A 15,675-nucleotide genomic window follows, 5' to 3' on the forward strand; every position below is an offset into this window, starting at 1 on the left:
ACTAAATGAGTGAGTGTGTTAGACGTAGGACAGAATATTGGCAATTTTAAAAAGTAGTGAATAAAATGTCTGGGATGTTTTCTGCTTGTGGCCGGCAGCTCCAGGCCACACCCAGAGCCCTGGTGGGCAAGTTGACTTGCCTCCAAATGGGAGAAAGTCCTGGCAGCCTGAGTTAGGTGTTAGGCTGCTTGGCACGGCCCTGGGGCCCTGTCTCTTCTCCGTGGGCGATCTTAGGCGAGTAGCTCCGTGTCTGAGATCCTTGGCTTCCCTGGCTGCCTCCAGCCCCCGTGATTCCGGCGCACTGGAGGCCGGTCCGCCCCTGCCCATCTCCTTCCCCTCATCAGGCTGGAGAGCATCCCCAGTTCTAGCTACTCAGGCCTTTTGATCTAAATCAACTTGTGGCGTTTATTGGAGATGTGACAATCTCAAGGTGTTGAAGCCTTTGTTTGGGAATTGATTTGGATTTTAGCCTCAGGGCTCATTTTCACCTTTTAAAGATGATCTCTGTGTTGTGTCTGGGGGAAGACAGAAGCAGTATCCGTGACAGTGAGCAGAGCCGTGGACAGTGTGGGCAAGCCATGTCCTGCAGCCCCAGGGGCCCCTGCAGAGCTCAGGCACACAGACCTCCACTGGACAGGTGCTTATTAAAGGGGGTCGCTTTTAAAGTGCTGCTCTCAGATGAGTTCGTGTGCACGTAAACAAGAAAAAGAAACGGTGGACACCCGAGACTGTCAACTCCCAGAGGCCGGTCCTGTCAAATGCATTTTCACCGTCCTGCCCCCCTGTCCTCTGTCCCCACACTCCTTCTCCCCCACGTCTGGCACAGGGCCCACCCACTCGCCTCCCCAGCCCCCAGCATAGGGCTTTGCAGGTAATGGCCTCAAGCGTTTGTACCATAAATTAAATATGCTTATTTTGGAGACAATTAAAACGTTTATCAGCTCTGACTTTTCAAAATATTTGTTAAATTAGCAGGAGTTCAGTTTTTTCCCTTGAACAGACTAAGAGCCAGTGTTGATTTATTTAGTCTACTCAACATAATTGCAAAGTAAGGTCTTAAATACAGTTTATTAACACTTTTAATAGGATGTAAAAAAGAAAATTTCAACGCAGATAAAATTCTGGCATAAGAATAAAGCAATTATGGAGGCTTGGGGAGGGGAAGGGCGCTCCATGCCTTCAGTGCGTGGTGCTGGAGCTTGAATTAGTGAAGGTGGATTTATGTCATCTGAGGTCACTCCCCAGCAGGGGGCTGGCAGCCTCATTCCCTCCAGCCAGCCTTCTCCAGCTGCCCTCCATTTTCCTGGGACACCAACAAGGCTGCAGTTTCATTTGTTGCTCACACACTGGGGGATATTCCGGAAAAATCCACTGAGCAGAGGGCAGGAAGGGGGAGCCCTCTTGAGCTTTTCCTCTTGCTTCTGGAATTGCTCAGTGCTGCAGGGCCACTGAGGAGATGTGAAGCAACTGATCCTCGAGGCGACCTCGCCACCCAGACTGGGAGACGGTGGCCCTGAGGTCAGAATCAGAGCTTTGCCCCAGGAGAACTCTGTGAACAGAACTTCCTGCTAATATGGAATGTTCTAGGTCTGCACTGTCCAATACAGTGGCTATTGAACCTTTGAAATATGGCTAGTGTGGCTGAAGAATTGAATTTTAAATTTTATTTAACTAATTAATTTGAATTTAAATGTAATAGCTAAGTGTGGCTACAGTATTGTGCAGTATACTCTAGCAGAAGGCTTGGAGCTCATCCTTCTTTTCATAGAAGAGCAAGGAGCCTCTGGGGCAGCTGGCCTGCATTTCCACCCCCAGGGAGGGTCTAGCCACTGCTGTGCATGCTGGGAGAATCCCAGGATCAAGATAGGGAGGAGTCCAGGCCACCGCTGTGCATGCTGGGAGAATCCCAGGATCAAGATGGGGAGGAGTCCAGGCCACCACTGCGCATGCTGGGAGAATCCCAGGATCAAGATGGGGAGGAGTCCAGGCCACCACTGTGCATGCTGGGAGAATCCCAGGATCAAGATGGGGAGGAGTCCAGGCCACCACTGTGCATGCTGGGAGAATCCCAGGATCAAGATGGGGAGGAGTCCAGGCCACCACTGTGCATGCTGGGAGAATCCCAGGATCAAGATGGGGAGGAGTCCAGGCCACCACTGTGCATGCTGGGAGAATCCCAGGATCAAGCAAGGGAGTCCAGGCCACCTCTGGGCATGCTGGGAGACTCGGGCTGCCTTGAAGGGCCAGGTAAAGGTCAGATGGCCACCATATGACCACTGCCTCCCTGTTGGTGAGTCCATCCTTCCTCCAGTGTCCACCCCCGTCCCCTTAAATCTTCTCATATTCATTAATGTAGATTTAGGATGAAATGCACTGTGATTGTTATTATGGAGCCACTTATGACTCATGTCCTTATCTGTCCTCAGCTTCTCAAGAATGCCCAAGTCATTTCCTTCCAAAGCCTCCCCATAGCGGTGACATGGCTCTAGGGGCGAGGACGAGGAAGCCAGTCCATCTACCAGGCCTTACGGGTCACAGAGCTGCTCAGAAAGCTTTTGCTGGAGTCAGCCTATTTTTCACATTGTTTGTGATAAAGGTCCTTAGATAAAGAGTCCAAACAGGTTTCCTGCTTAGTTCCTCCAGCTGGGTACAGAGCCTCTTCACACCCGCAGACAGAGAGCTTTCCAGACTGGACGACAGACGCTTGCGCTCCCCGAGTGAGAGGGCGGAGCTGGCCGGCCTCTGGGTCTCGAGCTCCGGGTGGGCTGGGGGCGCAGGGTTCACGGAGTCGGCTGAGTCTTACAGCAGAAGCTCTCACAGAGGCTATGTTCTTGTAATCTCAAACTGTGGTGGATCATACATAGGGGACAGTGTAACATAATCAAGTTAAAATTTTAGTTTATTATTGTTAGAACGTAAAGCCATATTCCTTCTTTCCTGTGGCCAGCTCGTGAAGTGTGTTCTCTCCGATGGTAACACGCCCGCACAGGTGGGCCTCCCAGCTCCCTCCCGCCCACCTTTCTCTTCTGTTTATTCCAGCAGCCTCACAATGACCTTGGTGCCCGGGCCATCTGCCCACACCCCTGGCCATTGCTGGCTGCCTTCTGTCCTTTCTTCTTCATTCTACCCGAGCAGGGGGTGCATGGCCTGCTTCCCACTGTGAGCACTGCCCTCTCTATTGCCCAGGTTTCATGGGTCTCCAGCCTCATGTTGCACTTGAACGCGGCTGAGCGAGGTGCAGGCGCTCAGCTGGTCTGGGCAGGATGAGGATGATCCACGCCCACAGGCTGCCTCTCTTCCCCAGGCCCCTGGGCAGTGCCCCTCACAGCCCCCGAGCCCACAAGTCTGCCTCATCTGACTAGTCCTGCTGTCATCTGTCCAGGCTTGGTCTGGGGCAGTCCAGCGACCCGCCCCAAACTTCTTTTTTCAGTACATTTTATTTTTACTTTTTTTTTTTATTGTGGTAAGATATACACAACATAAAATTTACCATTTTAACCATTTTCAGTGTTCAGTTCAGGGGCATTAAGTACGTGCATGTTGTTGTGCAGCCGTCCCCGCCATCCGTCCTCAGAACTTCTCATCTTCCCAGACTGAAGCTCTGTGCCCATTAAACACCAACTCCCCCGACCCAGCCCCCGGCAGCACCACCTACCTTCCCTCTCCATGATTTGCCTCCTCCAGGGACCCCATGTAAGTGGAATCATATTATGTGTTCTTTTGCATCCGGCTTACTATTTCACTTAGCCTAATGTCTTCATGGTTCATCCACGTCCTGGTATGTGTCAGAGCTTCCTTCCTGTTTAAGGCGGAAAAATAGTCAACTGTGGTATACACCACACTGTGTGTGTCCATTCATCGTTCAGTGGAGCTTCATCTGCTTCCACCTTTTCGCTGTTGTGGGTGATGCTGCTGTGAACATGAGCATACAAATATCTGTTTGAGCCCCCGCTTTCCATTTTTTTGGGTATATGCCCAGAAGTGGAATTCTGGATATATGGAAGGTACTATTTTTTTTTTTTTTAAAGATTTTATTTTTTCCTTTTTCTCCCCAAAGCCCCCGGTACATAGTTGTGTATTCTTCGTTGTGGGTTCTTCTAGTTGTGGCATGTGGGACGCTGCCTCAGCGTGGTCTGATGAGCAGCGCCGTGTCCACGCCCAGGATTCGAACTAACGAAACACTGGGCCGCCTGCAGCGGAACGCGCGAACTTAACCACTCGGCCACGGGGCCAGCCCCAGGAAGGTACTATTTTTAATGTTTTGAGCAAACACCATACAGTTTTCCACTGTGGCTACCCCATTTTACATTCCCACCAATGGGGCACAAGGGTTCTAATTTCTCCACATCCTCACCAAAACTTGTTATTTTCTGTTAAAAAAATTTTTTTTTATAATATCCCTCCTAATGAGTGTGAGGTGGTAGCTTATTGTGTTTTTCCCCCCAAGAAATGCAACATAATTTTATTGTATTACAAAGTATTGTATTGATTTGCCAAAATTTTATAATTTGGAAAAGGAATTACCTTCTTTCCTTATTTTTATTCTTTTTTTATATTTCTTTTTTTAAAAACATTTTCTTATTGTGGTCACAATAGTTTGTAACATGGTGAAATTTCAGTTGTACATTATTATTTGTCAAGACACCATATAAGTGTGCCCCTTCACCCCTTATGCCCATCTTCCACCCCCAATCCCCCTGCTAATCACTAAACTGTTCTCTTTGTCTGTAAGTTTGTTTATCTTCCACAAATAAGTGAAATAATACAGTGTTTGTCTTTCTCAGTCTGGATTATTTAACGTAACATAATACCCTCAAGGTCCATCCACGTGGTTGTGAATGGGATGATTTTGTCTTTTTTTATGGCTAAATAGTATTCCATGTATATATATATATATATATATATATACATACCACATCCTCTTTATCCAATCATTGGTCGATGGGCACTTGGGTTGCTTCCACGTCTTGGCTACCGTGAATAATGCTGCAATGAACACAGGGGTGCATAAGTCTCTTTGAATTGTTGGCTTCAAGCTCTTTGGATAGATACCCAGTAGTGGGATGGCTGGATCATATGGTATTTCTATTTTTAACTTTCTGAGAAATCTCCATACTGTTTTCCATAGTGGCTGCACCAGTTTGCATTCCCACTGGCAGTGTATGAGGGCTCCCTTCTCTCCACACCCTCTCCAACATTTGTTATTTTTTGTCTTAGTGATTATAGCCATTCTGACAGGCGTAAGGTGGTATCTTAGTGTAGTTTGGATTTGCGTTTCCCTGATGATTAGTGATGTTGAGCATCTTTTCATATGCTTATTGGCCATTTGTCTAGCTTCTTTTTGAGAAATGTCTGTTCGAGTCTTTTGCTCATTTTTGAGTGAGTTTGTTTATTTTTTTGTTCTTGAACCACCTCCAACTTCAAACCCACTTTAAATTTTTTTCTTTTTGCAGGGGAAGATTTGCCCTAAGCTAACATCTTTGCCAATCTTCCTCCTTTTTTCTTCCTTTTTAACTCCCAAAGCCCCAGTACATAGTCGTGTATAGTTGTAACTTCTTTTGGTTCTTCTATGTGAGCTGCCATCACAGCATGGCTACTGACAGACAAGTGGTGTGGCTGCGTGCCCGGGAACCGAACCTGGGCTGCTGAAGCGGAGCGTGCTGAACTTCAGCTGCTAGGCCATCAGGTCTGGCTCCAAACCCACTCTAAGACCTACACTGCAGTCCTTGCCCCCATAAGAAGTCAGGGCCAATTTTTCCAATGTGAGTCAGTAGATACTGGAGGAGTAAATGAGCTGGGTGGGGCTGCGTGAAGACATTCTCTGACAGAGGCCTGTGTGGATGCTGACGAGGCGGCTCGGCCCAGTGCACAGACGAAACCAGGAGGCGGAGCCCCTCTCTGCTGTCAGAAAGAGTAAGTTCTTTTACCTCCCCAAACTTCAGGATGAGAATTTAGCTGAGAGAACGGGGGTCATTAATGTCCTTTGACTGCAGGGAAGATCAAATCCCAACCTAATTATCTGTAAAAGCGAATATTTTGCCCCCTGAAAATCGCAAGCTTGTAATAATTGGTGTGAGGCCCACTCAGTGCACACCTTGGTGGTTCAGCGATGTCTGCCTACTCAGCCAGCACCCGCGGCAAACACAGACCCATCCAGAGAGGGGGTGCCTTGGGCTGGTGGCGCAACAAAAATGGGAAACACTGAAATGAGTGATCCCGAGTCATTATTTAACCAGGGGAGAGACTGGGAACCTAATAACAGCTACAGAAATAGGATTTAATGAGGAAAGAAAAGGCAAGAATTAATGCAAAGGTCAGCAAAATGATGTGGAGTTGCTTGGAATTTTTAACGAGCACTGGCGTCCCCATCTGCTCCGCTCAGAAGCATTTTGCAATTAGGGAATATTGATAGTTAATTTGATAAGGAATAATGGTAATGCTAACCCCAACCTTTAGTTAGTTCTTGGCAGTTTGCGAAGCCCTCTCCCACACCCTCTCTCTGATCCTTCCTGACGCCGGGGGTGGGTGCCATTGGCCAGCCTGGCCCATGAGGCTGCCGCGACCTGGAGACCACTGTCATCGTTCACCCCCGGTGTGGCCCCGCCAGCCCTTGGCCGTGAACAGACCCGTGTCCTGTGCAGGGATCATGAGCTCAGTGAAGCTGCACTTTTGTTCAAGGCCATATGCGGAGGGAGAGGCAGAAGTGTGGCCTCTTCTCAGCCCTCACTGTCGCCCACGCCCCTTGGTGACTTTCGAGGGATGTTGAATTTGACTGGCTGCATTTCCATGTCCTTTCCGGGTGTCGGCAGGATCCAGAGACAGCCCGGAGCTGGCTGTGGGCCTTCCACTTGGGGTCTGGGGACAGCAACGGCACCCCTCCCTCGAACTCCTCAGCCTCAGAGGATGTCCAGTGGTCTCCGTGTTCTGTCCTGAGCGCCCAGCGCAACTCCAGCCTAAGGCCCAGCTTTGTGTCTCTCCAGCCAGGGAGCGTCTGCTAACATGAGCTCTTCATAAAGGAGGTCCACGCTCACTGCTGGGGGCAGTCGCTGGCCCCGGAAGTTTCTGGAACAGGAGCAGGGCACCAGCAGCTCCGGCAGGTGGTGAGGACCCTGCAGACAGCATCATTGCTCTGGCTGCCAGAGTCAAGGGCTCTGATGCTGGGCTGCTATGGGGTTCCCACCTCTTGCCTGGAACAGCCCCTGGCTTGGGCTGGCACTTGGCGCTTAGAGCCTCGGGTGACCCTTCCATAGAGTCCCTTTGCTCCGGTCCTCAGGACAGCTCCACTTGCCCAAGAAAAGTGAACTGATTCCTCAGTTTTAAATTTCAACTCACCTAAACAGGCTTTTTTCTTTCCACATCTGGAGAATATTAAACATCTCTTCATGAACTTCATCGCCCATTTGGGGTTTCTGCCCCTTCCCCGGCCCATGGAGACCCTCGGCAGACACCTGATGACTGAATCAATGAAGAGAGATCACGATGATTGGGTCACACATCACATCATTGGGATGTGTGGTCACTCAGAGATGGCATTCTGCCAAAAACCCAGAGTCTGCTCCCAACAGGGGGAACTTAGAAATGCCATTCTTACCATCTTCAGTGTAAGAACCCAACTGCTTTTGCAGAAGGACACACACTTCAGGATGTTCCAGGTATAGATGTGTATGAGTTAAGCCTTGAGCAGCTGGGGCTGGGGGTGGAGGAGGCGGAGGCCGGCCAGGGCTCCCCAGGGCTGCCCAGGATCCATGGGACGGTGGGCTTCCTCCCTGGAGGGGATGAGGTCCCTCCTCCAGCCAGAGCCTGAGGAGGATGTCCACATGGGATGGAAAACAGAGCCACAACTCTGAGGACTGAGGGACATCGAAGGCCACCTCGAAGGCTCCCACTAGCTCACACACAGCGTGGGAGAAAGAAGTGGTCCCCGGGGCCTGAGGAACTGTGATTACGACTTCTGGAGCACATTCCTGGAAAGCAAAGCCTGCCCGAGAAGACCGCCAAGAGCGGCTCCGCGTGGCGTCTGAGCTTTACCCCAGTACGTGAAGCTGAGACAACTAGCAACAGGGGCCAGGGAGGAGCCACTGTCCTCACCCAGGACAGCAAAGGCCAGAAGCACAGTGAGACCCTCAGAAGACAGCCAGGGCCTCAGGGGCTCCAGGCTGGACATTAGGGGTCTGTTTCCTGGATACCCTCACTGGGCCGAGGGGCCGAGGGGCCGAGGGGCCGAGGGGTGGGCGCTGAGAAGAGAGATGGAGACGCAGGGCTCTAAGTGCTCCAAGAGGCTTTGCTGAGAACAGAATCCAGCTGTAACTCCTGGGCTTCAGTTCTGTTCTGGAATCTTCCATCTCTTCCCCCCACCCTGGGGTGTCACAAGCGGTGCAGTCCTGGGGAGGAAGCCGGACTTCTGCCATGGAAAGGACCTCCTGCTGTTTGACAAGGACAGCCGCTTCCTGGAGGATCTCGGTTCTGGCGAACCCCTCCCGTGGCCCCGACCGTGGTTCTTGCGACTCCTGTGCAGGGCACAGTGATGAGGGAGGGCCGTTCTGGGTGGCGACTTGAATTCATTTGACAATCGTGGGAGACAAGGCCAGACTGAAAGGGTCCGTTATGCTGGTGTTCAGAATGCAACCAGGGTGACGTTTCAAGTTAAGAATGGCTTGAAATCCTATTTTCACCTCTTTCCTGACACCCACCTTTGCCCTGGACGAGGGCAAGTCTGAGGGTGGTGACGTGAAGACAGCCGGGTCCCGGTCACTGTGGTGACCAGTGAGTGTCACTGGGACTCAAGTGAGTGCCCAGCAAGCGCTCAGTGGGACACAAACGGCAGGAGCTTCATGGGAGACCACCTTTGTCCTCCTCCAAGGGCCAGGGAGAGTAGAGAAGGAATGCTAAGAGCTCACAGAAGGACCAAACCAGGCCAAGTGCAACTCAATGGACTCGGCAGCCAGACGCAAGAACACCGCCGAGAACTCTCCCTCTGGTGTCAGAGCATCCTGGGCACCTGCTCCTCTGTCCTCAGCCCAGGCCGGTGACAGGGAGGAGTCAGCCCTCCACGGGACCCCAGGCTTCCAGAGGGACTGAGGACGCGGTTGGGGGGTTGAAGACAGATCCTAGTAACAGTGAGCGGAGGACGACACTAGCTGGGCAGTGAGACTGTTCTTGCTGTTCACCTTCCATGGCAGACCCTGCGCACCCCCACTGCAACCTTGACCAGGACAGAAGCAGCCGTCCACGCCTTTCTGTCCGGAAGAGTTCCATGCGCAGAATCTCACTTCCTCCTCTAGGTAGAGATCCTACGCACCTCGAGACGGGGCTGGTGTTTCCCTTTCTGAGGCCTTGGAGGAAGGCGCGCAGGCCCTGATTCTCTTCTATAATTTCACAGGATCAGTTGCTGGGGCTAATTCTCCATGACACTTCTATAAGTCTTGTGACAGCTTTTGTTCTGGACCATCCTTTCAAGGATGTTTGTGCAGTGAACAGCCTGGGCAGCTGGAGATGGGGCCTCCTCCAGAGCAGAGGGCAGCTTTATCTCCTGACCAGACTAAGAAGGATAACGTCTCTCTTGGGGACAAGGGTTGGGCAGGTTTGCTTGAAGCCCCTTGTACGAGGGTTTCCCAGGCTTGAGTTCCTCAGCTGAGACATAGACCACTGCGTAGGCAGCATCCGCCTGGGCCGCTGCGCACTGTGAAAGGAAGTTTTTGCTGCCCGCTGTGCTGTAAACTGTCCTTCATTTCTGACCCAGGAGTCTCGTGTCTCCTGCTAGCATCTGTGAAACTGCGGCAGGCTGACTTGCTGGCCTGAAAATAGGGTAAAATCTCTGACTGAGGGTTGTGACGCAGGTGAGGGAGGATGAGCTGTGCACAGGGCTGGGTTTCTCGTCCCCGCCTTGTCGGTTCCCTGCCCTCTGAGGGCGGTGAGAATCCCATCCTGCTCTGTAAGGTTACCGGGCCCTCTGTGCGTCCCGGTCTCTCTCCTCTCCTCCGGTCTCTTGCTGGTCATTGTTTCATCTTGTGACTTAGTGCCTTAACTAGTCAAGGAAGGACAAAAGTATTCACAGTGATTTCATTTATTTATCAACTAGTTTATGTTCCTTGCTCTTAGTTGAAAATAACGACTGTCACAATGAGGAAGAGGACATCTATCAACAAATAATTAAAACAACTCTTTCAGGACAATTAATTTTTTTCGATGGTTCATCAAAAGTGGGTTCTCAGGTCCGGCCCTGCGGCTGAGTGGTTAAGTTCACACATTCTGCTTCGGTGGCCCGGGGTTTGCCGGTTCAGATCCTGGGTGCGGACCGACATACCACTTATCAGGCCATGCTGTGGTGCCATCCCACATAGAAGAACCAGAATGACTTACAACCAGGATCTACAACTAAGTACTGGGGCTTTGAGGAGAAAAAAATAGTGCATTCTCTATACACATAGATAAAGGTAAGAGAAAATAATCATAATCATAACTGATTTATGGAAGAGTGTCTGTGTTAGAAACTGCTCCGTGCTTACCGGGGACTATAATTTATTCCTTCTAACTCTCCTCTAAGTCCTACATTATTCCTCATTTTACATATGAGGAAACTGAAGCTCAGAGAGGTTAATTAACTTGCCCAATGTCACACATTTAGTCCATGGCAGAGCAAGGATGCAGGATTTGGTAATCTGGTTGCTGACACTGAGTTTAAAACTGGACTCTTCTGAACGGTGGCTGCTGAGCACACAGAACAGCCCAGACCTGTAATCAGGGGGCGAGTCAGCTGAGCCTGCAAGACTCCAGCTCTGGGGTCAACTGCACCTAAAAAGGAGACATCCTTCGACTGGGGAAATGAATCTGATGGACTTATTGGTGTTATGTTACGGTGCAATAAGTCAGGAAGCCAAGATATGATTCTATTTTTTAAAAAACAAACCGTGTCACACCCTGCCTAGACACCACAGGCATGCACATATATACACCCAGACACGGAGACGGCAGAACTGAGCGAAAGGAGCAGACAGCTGTTAGCACGGCCTTCCCTGGGCATGGAGCAGCAGAGGTGGGGGAGGGGTGGGAGGCGGGGGAGAGAAAGGCAGAGTGGGAGGAAGTGACACACAATGAAACAAAATAAACAGCTTTCCACTTTAAAAATAGGCAATATAATACAACCTTATAGTTGCAAAAGACTTTTTATATTAAACTATTTTCATTACACATTCATACATATATGCACAATTTAATCATAAATGCATAATTTTGATTATATATGCAAAGTTTTAAATTAATCTTAGTGTATGCAACAATTTAAAAAGCATACAGGATAAGATTTGATAATAAGATGTTTTTAAACCTGGTTGACTCTCTGGCCACCCCAGCACTAATGTTTCTCAAATTTTCAGTGGCCTTCCATGCAGGAAAAATTTTAAATTAATTTTTTAAAATAAAATTGTTATTTTAGAATAGTTTTAGGTTTGTAGAAAAATTGCAAGGCTAGCAGTATGGAGAGTGCCATATGCCATGTATGTGGTTTTCTTTGTTATTAATATGGTGCATTTGTCACAATTAATGAAGCAATATTAATCCATTATTCTTAACTAAAATCCATACTTTATTCAGATTTCTTTAGTTTTCCCTACTGTCCTTTTCTGTCCCAGGATTCCATTCAGGACACCACGTCACAGTTGACATCGACACCAACGCTATGGTCACTCCATTGACCACAGTACGGACAGTTTCTCAGACTTTCCTTGTTTTTGGTGACCTTGACAGTTATGCCCCACCTCTTTGAGGGCAGAGTAGCTACATAAATTATTTGGAATTTTTCTGCATGGGAGCTTGATCTATTCTCCACTTAGTCATTTATTCATTCATTTATGTCCGTATGGACTCATGGATATTTATTTTACACTTTGGATTATAATCCAACACGACTTTATTTATTTTGTTGCTCAAATTGTCTCAGCCTCGGCCATTGGGAGCTCTTCCAGTTGGCTCCTGTGTACCTTTGACAGGCCTCCATCACTGGTTTTTTTTGGGCTATTTATTTATTTATTTAAAATTTGGAGCATTTTCTTACTTCCTGGCACTGCAGAGTGCTCCAGGCTCATCTTGTACCTTTCTTGCCTCAGTCCCAGAATCAGCCATTTCTCCAAGAAGCCCTGGTTTGTCGCAGGACGGTATTTAGAAACCAAGATGTGGGTGCTAGGTGTGCTCATTGCTCCTGGGTGTCACTGCTTCTGGCCCTGGCAGCTGACAGATCAAAGAGATGTATGTGTGTCTACTCACCCACAGATGTACACATACCTGTACATAGTTCCATATACAACCATCCGTGTCTACACTAAGCTAAACACGAGCTCTTACTGCTGTCTCCAGCTCTAACCCATCACCACCTGGATGGCTGTGGCCTCCGCCCCTGGTTTATCTGTACCCAGTGAGAAGCCCAACTCCCACCATCTGCCAGCCATTTACTGAAGTGTTGAATCCAGTATGAACGTTAGTGGTTTCAGAACCATTAACCCACACCCTCAAAGGAAACAACTTTATCAACCAGAGGACAGCGCTCATGGGCAGTTTCTTTACCTTTAGTCTCACGGACTCCACTCATTTCCAAATCCACCCAGGTCAGCAGCTTCCCCGCACCATCTTCAGTGAGGCTGTTTCATGCATTCATGATGCAGTCAGGTTCTTCTGTGACATTCCATATTCCATCCTGGGATCTCCCAACCTCAGAAGTGAATTTAAAAGATTTGTATACAGTAAGGTTCACTCTTTGTACTATAAAGTTTTATGGGTTTTGACAAATGCAAAATGTAATATATCCACCATAATGGTATCATACAGAAAAGTTTCACAATCCTAAAAGAATCCACGTGCATCACATATCCAGCCCTCCCCACCCCATTCCTCCCACCCCCCGAGACTCCTGGAAACCACGGATCTGTTTACTGTCTCTACAGTTTTGCTTTTTCCAGAATGTCATATAAATGGAATCATATAGTATAAGGCTTTCCATACTGGATTCTTCTTTCTTTTAATCACATATTTTATTAAGGTACATAGAAGAATTCACAGAAAAATGTGACTCAAAGGGATCGTTAGAATTCGGGCCCTATATAGCATCTTTTTTTTCCCCCACGTAATTTTATTGGGATTACAATGGTTTATAACATTGTGTAATTTTGGGTGTACATTATTGTTTATCAATTCCTGAGTTCACTTCATTGTGCTTACCCCCAGTAGTCCAATTTTCATTCATCACCATACATATGTGCCCCTTTATCCCTTTTGCCCACACCCCCAACCCATTTCCCCTCTGGTAACCACTAATCTGTTCTCTTTATCCAAGTATTTGTTATCTTCCACATATGAGTGACATCACGCAGTATTTGTCTTTCTCTATCTGGCTTATTTAGCTTAACCCTCAAGGTTCAACCACGATGTTGCAAAAGGGATGATTTTCTCTTTTTTTTATGACTGAGTAGCATTCCATTGTATATATATACAACATCTTTATCCATTCATGTATATATGGGCACTGGGGGTGCTTCCACGTCTTGGCTATTGTGAGTAATGCTGCAATGAACATAGGAGTGCGTAAATCTCTTTGGATCATTGATTTCAAGTTCTGATGAGGAGTCTGATCTAATTCCTATCTTTGTTCCTCTACAGATGAATTCTCCTTCCCAACCCTTCCCCCTCCCTGCCTGAGTTCTTTCAAGATTTTCTCTCTGCCTTTGGTTTTCTACAGTTTAACTATGATATTCCTAGACATATATATATATATATTTTTGGTTTTTGTTTGGTTTTATCCTGCTTGGTGTTTTTTGAGCTCCCCAAGTTTATGGTTTGTTGTTTGTCACTAATTTTGAAACATTTTTAGCTATTATTACTTCAAATGTCCTTTTTCTGGTCTAGTCTATCTTTTTGGCACTCCAATTACATGAATGTTACACCGTTTGAAACTGTCCCACGATTCTTGGGTGTTCTGCTCTGACTGTTCATCCTTTTCCTCTTTCCGTTTCAGTTTGGGGAGTGTCTATCACCCTCTCTTCAAGCCACTGATTCCTCCTCAGCCGTGCCGAGTCCACCGTGAGCTCATCTAGGGCAATCGTCATTTCTCTTACAGGGTTTCCATTTCTAGTATTTCCATTTGACTCTTTCTTTGAGTTTCCATTTCTTGGTTTGTGGCACCCATTTTTTTCTTGCGTGTTTCTACTTTTCTCACAGAGCACTGAGTTTATTCATCATAGTTATTTTGAATTCCTCATCTGGTGATTCCAACACCTGAGTCACATCGGGTCTGGTTCCCATGCTCATTTTGTCTCTTTCGACTTTTCTCATCACTCCTTTTGGCGTACCTTGCCACGTTGCTGTTTTGAAAGCCAGACGTGATGTGCTGGGTAACAGGAACTGAGGCAGGCAGGCCTGTAGTGTGAGGTTTTGTGTACTTGGCGGGGAGCTGGGCTGTGTTCAGTGTTTGAAGTCACTGTCCTCGTTTTGTGTCCCCCAGTGCCTGTGGGCCTCCCTTACTCCTCCTCGCACGGCTGCGCCTTGAAGCTCTTTCGGCTGGAGCCCACTGGCCTTACTCTGGAGCCCTGGTGTGGGGCGAGGTGTGGGGAACCGACCGTTCTACCGTCTCACGACTAAAGCCCAGGCTGTGAGTGGGGCTGTGTCTTGGGCTGTGTGCTCACACGTGTTACTGCAGCAGTAAAGCTCCTTCTTTCCCCTCCAGAGAGGCAGCTCCCCCGGTCTCCTTCCCTGAGGTCCTGATCCCTGTCGGCATGTTCTTTTCCCCGCTCGTGAGACGGGAAGGCTGGCGGTGCTGGATCGGGAGAAATGCTCTTCCCGGGGGCCAGGGCTCTCTCGTGAGATCACTCTGGGGCCAGTTCACAATAATTACCCTTCCTTCCACCTACCAGGGCCACCGAGGGATCCTTCTCAGATCTTCACTGTACGTACCCGGTGGGGTGCCGGAGATTAAATTCACAAGACTTATGATTGTGGCCCCCAGGAGTTCTTCACTGTCGCACGAGTCTGCACGCAGCTTCCAGCAGCTCACCAAAATCACTGTTTAAGCCGTCCCCCCAGTTTATGGCTAAGAGTCCAGTGGCCTCTGCTCTGGGTGAGCAGGTCTGGGCTGTGACCCTCTGGATACACCTGTGTTTCCAGATTTCAGGGTGGCAGTTTGCCAAGCTTAGTGGCTTCAAACAACACCTGTCTGTCTCTCGCAGTTCTCTGGGTGGGAAGTCTGGGCAGCGCTTGCCTGGGATCTCTGCCCCGGGTCTTTCAAGGTGAAACCCGGGTGTTGGCTGGGTTGTGTCCTCACTAGAGGTTCAAGTGGGGAGGAGTCCACTTCCAAGTTCCCTCTGGTTGTAGGCAGAGTTCACGTCATTCTTGCCATGGGCCTGAGGATCCCCCTGTCTTGCTGGCTGTTGATGAGGGTCCACCCTCAGCTCCTAGGGGCTGCTGTCAGATACTTGCCTCATGACCAACCCCCCCAGACCCTCTGCCTTTTCCAGTCTCTCTAAAAGTTCTGGAAGGGCCCAGTCCTGTTGAAGAACTCACCTGATTAGGTCAGGCTCACCCAGATGGGAACTTAATTAATTCCAATTGAAACATTCCTTCATCTTTGCCTTTGAATGTAACCTAATCACGGGAGTGGCAGTCCATCATATTCACAGGTCGTGCCACACTCAAGGG

General features: G+C 48.8%; 2 long non-coding RNA genes across 2 annotated transcripts in view; one reads left to right on the top strand and one right to left on the bottom strand.

Moving 5' to 3' along the window:
* The window catches only part of LOC139073948 (uncharacterized), a 154,981-nt gene that overhangs the window by 27,386 nt on the left and 111,920 nt on the right, over nucleotides 1-15,675 (top strand). The window lies entirely within an intron of this gene.
* Nucleotides 1,050-12,649, bottom strand: LOC139073922 (uncharacterized). Its single transcript, XR_011523119.1, has 4 exons — nucleotides 12,556-12,649; nucleotides 4,914-4,986; nucleotides 3,656-3,799; nucleotides 1,050-2,844 (listed from the first exon to the last, which is right to left on the bottom strand). It is a non-coding gene; the product is annotated as an uncharacterized lncRNA (long non-coding RNA).

The sequence above is a fragment of the Equus przewalskii genome, chromosome 1, assembly GCF_037783145.1.
Source record: "Equus przewalskii isolate Varuska chromosome 1, EquPr2, whole genome shotgun sequence".
Lineage (NCBI taxonomy): Eukaryota > Metazoa > Chordata > Mammalia > Perissodactyla > Equidae > Equus > Equus przewalskii.